Source organism: Danio rerio, chromosome 24 (genome assembly GCF_052040795.2).
Source record: "Danio rerio strain M-AB ecotype USA chromosome 24, GRCz13ab, whole genome shotgun sequence".
Classification (NCBI taxonomy): domain Eukaryota; kingdom Metazoa; phylum Chordata; class Actinopteri; order Cypriniformes; family Danionidae; genus Danio; species Danio rerio.
The window spans coordinates 31,342,560-31,355,178 of NC_141044.1; the positions used below are offsets into that span (position 1 = coordinate 31,342,560).

Sequence of the window (12,619 nt, forward strand, 5' to 3'; positions counted from 1 at the left end):
AGGTCACTAGAATTTAAAGATCACCAATAGCGGATCGCCAGTGCATTTCTGACTTAAGACGTTTCCCCTTTTCTGTCATATCACATATATAGACACACACGCACGCACGCACACACGCACACACACACACACACAAGCTGCCAGAATCTACAGTAGAGCTGGATCAAAGCAGATTGATTCCCAGTTATGTGTTTCCAAATGAAGACAGCAACATATATAACAGATGCTGAGAAGCATGTTTATTTGGCTGCGCTGATCCAGACTGTCAATCTATCTGTCAGAAATGTAGATGTGTTTGTACAGCTCTCCCCACATGATTGCATGAGAGCGGTCCTGAGGATGCGCTGTCTGTAGGCTTCACACACTCATTCATCTCGTCTCTGTCTCTTTCACTGACTATCTGTCTCGCAGCAAACTCGCACAAGTCATATTATTGGAAAGAACCAGGTTAGACAGCTGGTAATAGATGATGCCTTTTAAACTAGACCTCAAACATGGAGAGGAAAACATCAAGTTGTCTGTAATCATTGTTTCAAAGGGGACATACTGCGCCCTTTTTCACAAGATATAAAATAAATCTCGTTTCTCCAGAAAGCGTCTGTGAAATTTCATCTCAGGAAAACCCAACATATCATTTATCATAGCTTTTCAATTTTGTCCCTTTGAGTGTGAGGAATAAAAAATATATATATATTGTTTTTGTGTGTGCAATTAAATGCAAATGAGCTGTTTCAGAAGAGGGTGCAATCTTACACGTTTTTCTGACAATCCAGAAATAAAACAAGAGAATCTCACATAGATAAATTGTCAGAAATGACAAATGAATGGGAGAACTACTAAAATTGTCATAGAAGACATCATATTGTCATGTCATATTTACATTCAAAGCTTCTATCGTCATATTTAATGAAGACATTACCCTAAAAATAAAATATGTTTGATAACACAGCCTATAAATAAAGAGTTAGGCTATAAGACCACAAGCAAAAATCCTCGCTTCACTTTAACTTTCACAAGCAGGCGAGAAGGCTTTTGCGGCACTGAATGTGCCGTTTTGAAAGACATATCTGAAGAAAAGTTATGTTTTTGCTATCAGAAAGTTATGTTAATGTTAACAGGATGATGCTAAGAAACAGAGACATGCATATTTAAAGTCACAGAAAAAAAGCAGCAGACACTGAAATGAAATGCTCATAGCTCTTTTGTGTTTTGTAATTTTTGCAAAATAACAATGTTAAAAATAAATATACACATTCAGGAAAAGTCAAGGTATTATAAATAAGTGGGTTTTGTTTTAACAAATTGTTAATTATTAAATTACAAAAAAAAAACTGTCAAAATGACTGGCTCTGTAGTTCTAGTGTTAAGGCTTTTTTAAGATAAAATTTTTAAAAGACCAATATCTGCTTAACATTTATAACATAAAGAAAATCGTGTTTTCAAAAACATTTCCAGTTCCCAACGCCACCAGCATCTTTTTTTTTCTGCAGCTCACGGTGTATTTTCAAGTTGAAAAAAGGTTTGACTTCCATGATCAAAATGTCATACACCAAGCACCTTTTTGACAGCTGACCAATGGGAAGTGATTAGCAAGACACCTGCCCTAAATAGCATAGTGTAAATCAACTGATATTAGTAACCAAATGCATTTTTTATTGTTAAAAAATGCATTTGTGTCAATAAAAACAAGTATGAATATAGCTTAGTCTTATGCTGCGTTCACACCAGACGTGGATGAGGGGTCAAGCGCGAGTGATTTACATGTCAAATCAATAAAAAGTTGTGAATAGACATCCTGCGGCGCGATTCACGTGAATGAGGCTGGGCAAACAACACGATTCGTGCAAATGAATGGGTTAGATGTGCTTAACGCGTAAATCAATCAAGTTGAAAAAAATCAAACTACAGTGGACATTCACGCCGCATTAACCAATCAAAAGTTTTCTCTTGTAAAGGAGTGATTATGACGTAGTGCCAACAGCTCATCAAACTGAGCTGGGCTTAGTCTGAAGCACCGCTGAAAGCCTCCATCATCCAGGTACAGTTTCTGGAGGAGTTGATGAACTCACAGAGCTGGGTGCACCTCTGAAAGAATCTAGTGGACACAGCACCGAACAAATCTATGCTTTTTCCCAGAATTCCTAAAGCACAAAGCACAGCTAATATATCAATAAAATCCACGCTAGCCATTTAGCAACGAGTCACCAGGCAGACAGGAGCCCTGCCTATGACACAAATCCTTGTCTATTGTAAAGTAAATTTACATGTCTGGTGTCAACACAGCATCATCGGTACATTTCAATTCCTTCTCTAATGAATTTGAATTGATTCTCAAAAGGTCAAAATTGATTTTGTTTTAAATTAGAAAGATTAGATTAGATTAGATTAGATTAGTGAAGAAAAATATGCTGCCACATTCCATTAATTTGGACAAAGATGGACAAACAAAATTATTTATTTATAAAGATGTGACATGAGGTGGCATTGCACAACCGGCTTCAGAACAGTGTTCAAATTCGTGCATTACTACAAAGCAAAAATCGAGTTGTCATAAACATGTCGCAATGCTCCACTTCTAGTCCAGTGTGCGACCAAAGAATGCAGCCATTAGGGCTGGGCGATTCATCAAACTGAAAACTCAAATGTGACTGAGCAAAGCCGAGACTGTCGTGCACATCTTCAAAGAAGCCTGATGTGATTTGTAGTAAATCTCACAGAAAGCCACGAGCCTGTTCAAATACACACAAAGAAACCCAGGAAATCTTCCAGTGAATAGAGCGATGACTGATTAAACTGGAGATTTAACTGCTTTCAATGATTCAGCGTGACTAATAAACATGTGACTGAAATATTCTTACAGTAGGATTTAATTCACTGAGAAACAACGGAAACAGCTGTCATTATCGCAGAACGATTATCTCAATGTCATTATTGACAGATTAAACCAAATTCAAATTTAAACTGATTTTTTTGCACAGCTTATCAGTGAACCATGGCTCTGTGTAGTACACTCTACTCCATCTGACGTGCTTGAGGTTTACTAGAACCAGCTTTACTGACAAAATGCACATGGAAACCATCTTAATTAAATAGCCTAGTCATATCGAACAGGGTGGAATTAATGTGATGCATGGACACTGATTACAACAGAATCATTTGTCACCATTGCAGCATGATAAGTGGATGTGTTAAGATCAATGACTCTTGTTACGTGCCGGCTCAAGCACGCAACAAAATGAAGGGAACCCAAACCAAGTTGAATGTAATAATGCAAAAAGATATTTATTTAAAGGTTACAAAAAGACAAAAATGATAAAATAGAATAATGTGCAAAAGGGGTATCAAAGTAAACAAATGAAATATCTAACATAACAATATTCAATACAACAAATTACATAGGAGCAAAGTTCAAAATAAACAAAATTAATATAAGCGGTGGGTAAGGCAAAGGAAGTCAAACGAAAAAACGGTCCTCCAAAGCAGTCTCTCCAACACAGTTTGGAAGCTCCTTTTATAAAGCCTGAAGATTAGCCGCACCTGCTGCATCATAACGAGTCACCTGTTTAGAAACAGAAAGCAAAACCCAGGAAACACGAACCAATCACAAACCCATAACACTCTTTACCGTCATTCTCCATATTCCCTTCAAAAATTAAATCCAATCACAATGTCTTCAGTGGCTCAGATGTTGGGGAGTCTATGGAGATGGAATGGATAATTATTATGCATTTTTCTCTGCCGCAGACATTGTAAATCTCTTGCAGCTAGAATATATTATACGATCCCCTTCTTACATCACTAGGGGAGCAACATCTGAATGACATGGCTTGCAGAGGAAAGCATAAACAAAGCTACTGGGTTGTCCTTTTTCACATTTTCTGGGTTGGTAGATGCATTTTGCACAGGAAACACAGGAAAAAAAGTCAGATTTCATACAATTTTTTAAATGAAAAACCAAAAATGAATCCAAGCTTACTCAAAAAACACAATGCACCACTGCATGGCACACAACCAAGAACACTATTACTGTCCAATTAGCCAAATCAACATCAATTAGAGCATTTGAATGATTTTAAATGAGTCTAATGCCTGCGCGCGGCTCCTTTGTGCAGATCTGGGTGCGTGTTTGCCCATATCCTGTGAATCTGGCATCATGTTTTAAAGGATGAATATTTATAGGCATCTAGCTAATGGAAAATCATCTATGCAGCTCAGTAGCCAGCAGTGCAACTCAATTAGAGGATTAGCAAATGAAGACAGATTATTTTGTTAATTATCATTACAGAATCTGAATCCCCTAATGCCTTATTATCTTGGCGTTGTTTGCATAACCTTGCTCGATATCAACAGCAGGTTGTAATGCGCTGATAGCAAAAATAGCAGCAACTCATCTTTGATAAACACTAATCAAACATATGTTTTTATAATATAGCGCATGTTCTCAAGGTCGCTTGAGATAAATCGCTCAACGTGAAATCAAATCAAAGAAAGATTTCAATAATGAACAAAAAAGCATTCAAAAACACAAAACAAAATCCGTCCAAGACTAAACCAATCAAATTAATAAATAAACAAGCAAACTAATGTTATCTAAAATGTGTAACTAAATAACAATAACAATAATAACAGTAATAACAAAACAATGATAAATAATAATAATAATAATGTATAAAATATACACAAAACAATAAATAATATAATACAAAATATTAAACAAAGTAATAACTATTACATACACACACACACACATATATATATATATATATATATATATATATATATATATATATATATATATATATATATATATATATATATATATATATATATATAAACAAACAATTAAAAAAACAATCAAAGAAGTTTAATAAGAAAAATGGTGTGTATATTTGTATACACAAATAAATATACATGTATGTGTGTGTGTGTGTGTGTGTGTGTGTGTGTGTGTATTAATAACATATATATTAAATCTGTAATATTAATAATAATAATAATAATAATAATAATAATGTAATAATAATAATAATAATAATGCAAATTATACTTTTTTACATTTACATTTAATTGTAATTTAAAAATTCCAATATTAATTTCGAAAACAATACTAATACTAGTAATAATAATTTATTATTACTACTACTACTACTACTACTACTTCTAATAATAATAATAATAATAATGTATAAAATATATACACAAAACAAAAAATTACATAATTATCAATAATATTATTTTAATGATAATATTAAAACTAATATAAAATCTGGAATAATAATAATAATAACAACAACAACAACAACAACAACAACAATAATAATAATAATAATAATAATAAAACATATTTTTTCTATTACATTAAAATTAAATTAAAAACTAAAAATTGCAATATTAATTTCGATAACAATACTAGTACTACTAATACTAGTAATAATAATTTTAATCATTTTATTAGTAATAATAATAATAATAATAATATTTTATTGTTATTATTTACTACTATACTACTAATGATAATAATATTATAAAAAATAATAATAATAGTAATAATAATAATTATAATAAAACATTTTGAAAATGGTGATTTATGTTTAAGAACTTTAAAAAAAGCTTTCCTGTCATCTATTAATATCGCTTTGATCAATAAATAATCTACCTTTAAGCATTTTAAGGATAATTCATTTATTTATTCAGTATCCAGCATCAAACTGGCCATAGCTGATGCAGCATATTCTTTTCTATTAGCCAAAGAAGAACTGTAGAGCTGTGCATACATTTAAACAAACCCTGTAGGAGGAATATACATATAACGTCTCCCTCTTTTTCCTCTCACACACCATTAACCTTGAGAAGTCCATTATAACCCCAATCCTAATTTACTGCCCCCCCCTCCCCCTCCCCCTCCTACTGCTTTATAATGAGTCAAGAAAAAACACCATTTGTACACTTTATTAAAGCGCATATAGAAAACACATGGATGTTTGGAAAGCGGGAATCAATGCTCTGTGTTAAGCTCTTGAGCGGTGGGTGGAGGAACAAGCACGGTATTGATGAGATAAATAAAGTCTTATTTACATTCTCCCCATGCAGTCTGTTTTCCAGAAGACAGATCCAAAATGCAATAGTTTTGCATGCTCTCACCTCAGTGGGAAATGCCTGTCAAAAAGGGACATGGTGCACGGAGAGGGGTGTCACGAACGCCAAAAGACACTCTGTTGGGACCCGGAGATGAATAAAACATGATCTTCACACCACCTGAGAGGAAACCGAACCACGCGCACACATGCCACAACACAGGCGGATGAAACTAAATGCAAATTTTTGAAAAAGCAAAGATATGACAGCCCGGGCTGCTGGTAAATATTCAGAGTGCCTTAGGCCTGTAATCTACTGCCTGCTTCTGTTAAGGCCGCTGGAATTGAAATGCAGCCTGATTTCCAGTTTTTAATGCTCGGTAATTATGAAAGCATTAGTTGTGATGGTGTCTAACTGTATGCATTAACAGCAAACCAGCACAGCTTGTTTAAATTAGATACCACCACAAACATACAGTTCTTGTGCTACATATCCAAATGAATATGTCTGTATCACCAATCAAGTGGCCTTTTGCATATTTTTGTCTATTTCATAGATTTTTTGGATCATTTTGCATGTGTTAATGTCAACTGCATAGAGTATGGCATTTTAATAATTCTCATTACCTTTCAAATAGTTTTTTACACAAATTTGGTACAAAAAAAGGTTCATTTCAGGACCTTCAGGACAAAAATGTCCTCAATAAAACCAATTAAAAAAGCCCCAGTGCCATTTAACTATAAAATGGTGCATTATTTATTAATAGGCTTTCATTGTGTTTCATTGTTTTTTCTTTTTTTACTAGATGGTTTCGTTTTCCAAGTTTGGCATATAAAATAATAGTTGTTACAGTCACCAGCAATCTAGCTACTGCGGAACTACATCTCTGCCACTAATTGGACTACAAATCACAGCATGCATACACACACCAGTTCCTAATCTCATCTGATTGCAAACACTCACAGCTGAAGCTGCTCAAGGACTCATTACACAGACTATTTATACACCACATTTGCTCACACACATCGCTGAGTGTTATTTGTTTGTTTTGCTAGTCAAACGAACCTGTAACTTTATGTAGCATTTTCATTTCCTTTTCTAGCCGTGTTCTTTGATTCTTGTATAATATGTTATCTAGCCTTCTTCCTAGTTTATCTTGCCTTTCTCCGATCTCGATGACGATGACAGATCTGGATTATCTGTATGAACCTGATTGCTCCTGTTTTGACCATTGCCTGCCTGACTAATGTTGGATAAATCTGCATTTGGATTCGCTCCTCTGTGAAAGCCTCCTTTAGTTGCAATAGTATTTTCTTCTGTTTTCTGCTCATGTAACAATATTAATACATTAAAAACTAATACATTAATACACTGGTCATTAATACATTGGTCATTAAAGAGCCCCTACTATGGGTAAATTACCTTCCATGCAGTGTGTAACACAGCTCTAAGTGATGTGAAATATCCAGCTAAGGCTTAAATCTGAAAGTGTGCCATGTTTAAAACGGTTGATTCATCCAAAAAAAAGTCGACTCAGAGTGGTTTGAATGAATCGCCACGTTAACAAGTCTTTAGTTGTGCTGGTGTGACGTCAATACTGAACTCAAGCCCTGCTCATTTATTGCGCGCACAAACCCAGGAAAATGAAAGCCCCCTGCCCCACACACAAACATGTGTAAAAACTAGATCTCTCTCGATCAAATGAAGAGTTGAATACAGCGCTATGAAAGATTAATAAACATTTGCAAATCTTCATCATTTATCATTCATGTTGTGTGGGTTTGAAATGAGATCATGATCTTTAAAAGTTTAATTGTGCAGTTTTACACAGAATGCATTAATGCAGGCTAAACAAACAGTGACAGAAAACACCTTTAATTAATAATTTAGGAAAGCATTTATATCCCACAACTTTTTCCATCATCATTATATTTTATAGGGAAGCAAAAATGCTTTCATACACGTGATTTGAATGATACGGCGGGCAATCTTTCTGCCATTGTTATAAATGTTGGATTAACCTAAAAGTTCAAAAAATGTAATAATCCAGTGGTCACATGCATTTCGAATTGTGGGTTGTGATGTTTGCGTAAATAGCTTGAAAGAAATAAATTTCATTTTACTGGAAATCCCCCTCCCATACAAAAAAGACCCACACTTGGCAGGGGCATATGGTCATGTAAAGGTTATGAATAAGGTTGAAGAATTGTTGATTATTACATTTATCTTCATTCACCAATCTTCACAAGACATTTTATAACAGAAGAAGCTCTAGGGCAGGGGTCACCAATCTCGGTCCTGGAGGGCCGGTGTCCCTGCAGTATTTAGCTCCAACTTGCCTCAACACACCTGCCTGGATGTTTCAAGTATACCTAGTAAGACCTTGATTAGCTTGTTCAGGTGTGTTTGATTAGGGTTGGAGCTAAAATCTGCAGGACACCGGCCCTCCAGGAACAAGTTTGGTAACCACTGCTCTAAAGTATTTTTAGCATTTAAAAGGGTTACAATTCTGAAATGTTTGGTACACTGTTAATGATTTTTGAAGATTATACAGTATTTAACTGTAATATGAACTGTATTTTACTTTAGGGCAGTTATGCTGTATATTACTGTGTTTTAAAGTATTATAAAAATTACTGTATTATTTATTATTTTGGATAAAATTCGGTAACTACATATACAGCAAGATAAATGGTGCTGTGTATGTAAATAACGAACTTTTGCTGTAATTGATTTCAAGTAAGTTACTGTAAATTATACGAGAAATTTCTAACATTGTATTTATGAAAGTGTTAGTGAAAGTAAAAAAAAAGGATTAATACATTTCATTTGTATGTTGTATGTCCACTTTTAGGCTAAGAGGAACTTTTATTTTGATGCACAAGGGTTAATGATCACTAATTAATGGCTTTAGAAATAAACAAGAAGCTGATGTATACATTCACACACTGTTCTCTGGAAAAAAAAAAAATCAATGGTGGTCTGAGGAACACAAGGTCAAGAGATGAAAGAAAACACAACGCTAGCTCTCCTGTGATGATGTTCCCATTGATTTTAGTTCATTCTCCATTTGCAACATGAGGATATTTTTAAGTAAAACCAAACAATGCACTGGATATATTGCTAGGTCAGGGCCTCTGGAGACCCCTTAAATCAGTTTCTGAGATGGAAGGAAGAAAAAGGTCTGCAGGCAGGCTGGTGGAGAAGTAGAAGATCTCCCATAGGAAAACTGGAGGTTTGCCTGACCACTCGATTTACTGACCTTCAAAGCACACATGAAGGCAAGAGCGAATATGGATTATTCACATGCATTGATATGAATATTCATACACAATGATGTGTTATGATGCATGTCTGGCATTGCAAAACAAAGCAAGATGATGGCTATAAAGTGGTTTCAGGGCCATTCTGCTGATTAGTCATTGTAATGGTATGCAGACATTGTCAAAACCATAACAAAGACAAACCTAAGACCCAGGTACACATTGTTCCCTACTATATAATTGAAGTATTTATGAAGCAGTATGCAAATGACAAATATATACTGAATTATATATGTCTCCCCGAATTTCAATGACTAAATATGGCTAAATTATATATTACAACAACATGATTTATTTGTATCAACAGCAGTTCCATCATGTGTTCATGCTTGCAGGGAAATAGAAAACATTTCGTTTGTTTGCCATTCAGTAAAATAGATTCAAAACTATTACACTTATAGGGCGTCACGATGGCTCAGTGGGTATCACGACCGCCTCACGGCAAGAGCGTCGCTGGTTTGAGCCCCACCTGGCTCAGTTGGCATTTTTGTGTGGAGTTTGAATGTTCTCCTGTGTGGGTATTCGCGTGGGTTTCCTCCGGGTTTTCCGGTTTCCCCCCACAGTCTAAAGACATGCGCTATAAGTGAACTGAATAAGCTAAATTGTCTGTAGTGTGTGTGTGTGTGTGTGAATGCAGAAGTGTATGGGTATTTCCCAGTGCTGGGTTATGGCTGGAAGGGCATCTGCTGCGTAAAACATATGCTGGATAAGTTGCTGGTTCATTCTGTTGTGGCGACCCCTGATTAATAAAGAGACTAAGCTGAAAAAAAATAAATGAATGAACTATTACACTACTAAAGCTAAAAAATTATTAAATGTATTTTACGCTTAAAATCTCTTAGAGTACATTATCACTAAGATGGGATATGGATGGATGGATGGATGGATGAATGGATGGATGAATGGAATATGGATGGATGTGATGGATATGGATGGATGGATGGATGGATGGAGAGGATATGGATGGATGAATGGATGGATGGATGGATGGATGGGTGGACAGATGGATTGAATGTGATATGGATGGATGAGTGAATAGATGGATGGGATATAGATGGATGGATGGGATGGGATATGGATGGATGGATGGATGGATGGATGGGATATGGATGAAATGGAATATGGATGGATGGGACATGGGTGGATGGATAGATGGATGCAAATGGGATGGGATATGAATGGATGGATGGATAGATAGATGGATGGATGGATTGAATGTGATATGGATAGATGAGTGAATGGATGGATGGGATATAGATGGATGGATGGGATGGCATATGGATGGATGGATGGATGAGTATGGTATGGGATACGGATGGATGGATGGGATGTGATGGGATAAGATATGGATGGATGGATGGATGGATGATCAACATACATGTGGAAGGAAGGAAGGAAGGAAGGAAGGAAAGAAGGATGGATAGATGAAATGACAGCAACAGAGCAAACAGAATTTCTGTAAAAAAAAAAAACAGATAGACAGATATAATGGATGGATGGTTGGATAGATGGAACGACCACAAAAGAACAAATAAAAAATGACTAAATAGAACAACAGATCAATAAATAGAACAAACGCTAAAAATGATAATGGATGGAGGGATGGAATGACAGAAAGAATGATATAAATACAGATACAGTAGATATGACATACAGAATGATATTCAGGATATCTAGACATAAGAGGAATGAGAATGACAAAACAACAGACAGTTAAAAGGAAGGAAGGAAGGATGGATGGATGGGTGGCTGGATCTATAAAATGAAGATGCGCAAAATTTCAAAGGCCTGACATTCAGATCAGTGCTGGATTACTGAGTGAAAGGGTTTGACTGGGTGACATCGACTCAGGTCTGCATGCACACAGACACACCTGCTCCAAACCCAGCTCAGTGTTTCATTGAGCTGTTCCAATCCCTTATTCATTGAGTCATCAACAGCTTGGGGGAAAAACACGTTGTCGGCATACCAATGAATAACACATAATAAAACACTAGGAAAAAAACAATCCTCTACAAAACATTTGTTTCCTTTTTGTCTATTTTTTCTGGTACAAAGCTGCTCACATAACTTTCAATGAATGAAAGGCTTTCACTTTACCACAGTAGCTTGGCATCATATTTTGATCAGGAATTTCAGTAACACTTTATAATAAATACACACTATGAATAATTTATTAAGGATTATTAAATTTATTTCTCTGTTTGGAATATAACCGACATAGACTCATTTTGAAATTGTATTGCTATATACATTTCTGGGGATCGCAAATAATGTAGCCAGAGCTATGTAGGGCTGCATTTTGTATTTCAAACAAATGCTACAGGGTGGTATGACGCCATTCCTTTTCATGCTTACCAGCTGACGGCTTACTTCTGTATGGACGGTTTTCCCATTGTTACCACTTTGTCCAGTGGGTCGCCGTGTACATTGGCGGACTTACAATCAACTATTTGCTAATGCTTAATAAATGATTCATAGTGTGTAGTTATTATAAAGTGTTACCGGAACAACCAGATTTACACCATTTTGAGCAGGTCTGTGTGTCATCTTACTAGAAACATGACACACCTGCCAGATCACATTTCATAAAGACTGCAATAATGACAATCACAGGCCATTTCTAGAGGTGTGAGCTGACTGTGAGGCTATCACCACGCTATCAAAGATTGACTTTCTTTTCTCTTTGGTCTAATAGACAAAGAGCTCCTGATCAAAGGGTAAGAACACGAGAGTCATTTTCATTAGGAAATCTAGTGTATAGTCCAGGTCCTTCATCTAGTACCCCCTGATGGGAGAACAGTGCCTGAAGATTGTGAAATTGTGAAACTGTAGGTGATGACGAAAACCTTGCTATTAGTGCTGAGGAGTATAGTGAAGGAGGGAGCCTGAGGAAGAGCTGTGTGTTTTTTATATAATATAATATAATATAATATAATATAATATAATATAATATAATATAATATAATATAATATAATATAATATAATATAATATTATGTTATATTATGTTATATACAACAGTTCTGTCTGGTTATTGAATCTGATTGGCTGATTTCTGTGCGATATTCTGCCAGTAATAGCACTCGTCAAGCCTCTTCACCCTACATCCTTGTGTATTACTCCGCCTACATACAGCAACAAGCAGAGGACACTCTACAGTTTGATAAATACTGCTGCTGTTGTACAATGTAATGTACTTTTGAGGCTTTTCAAGTCGAG

The 12,619-nt window shown here is 35.4% G+C and overlaps 1 protein-coding gene across 8 annotated transcripts in view; it reads right to left on the bottom strand.

Annotated features, from left to right (window-relative positions):
• Positions 1 to 12,619, bottom strand: part of LOC147831095 (uncharacterized) — a 208,457-nt gene that overhangs the window by 100,452 nt on the left and 95,386 nt on the right. Inside the window, exon 4 of one of the 8 annotated variants that reach the window (XR_015525063.1) lies at positions 7,936 to 9,337. The exons of the other annotated variants lie outside the window; for them this stretch is intronic. The gene's annotated coding sequence lies outside the window, so the exon portion shown is untranslated. Of the gene's footprint in view, positions 1 to 7,935; positions 9,338 to 12,619 lie in introns of those variants that run through there. 8 annotated transcript variants of the gene reach the window in all.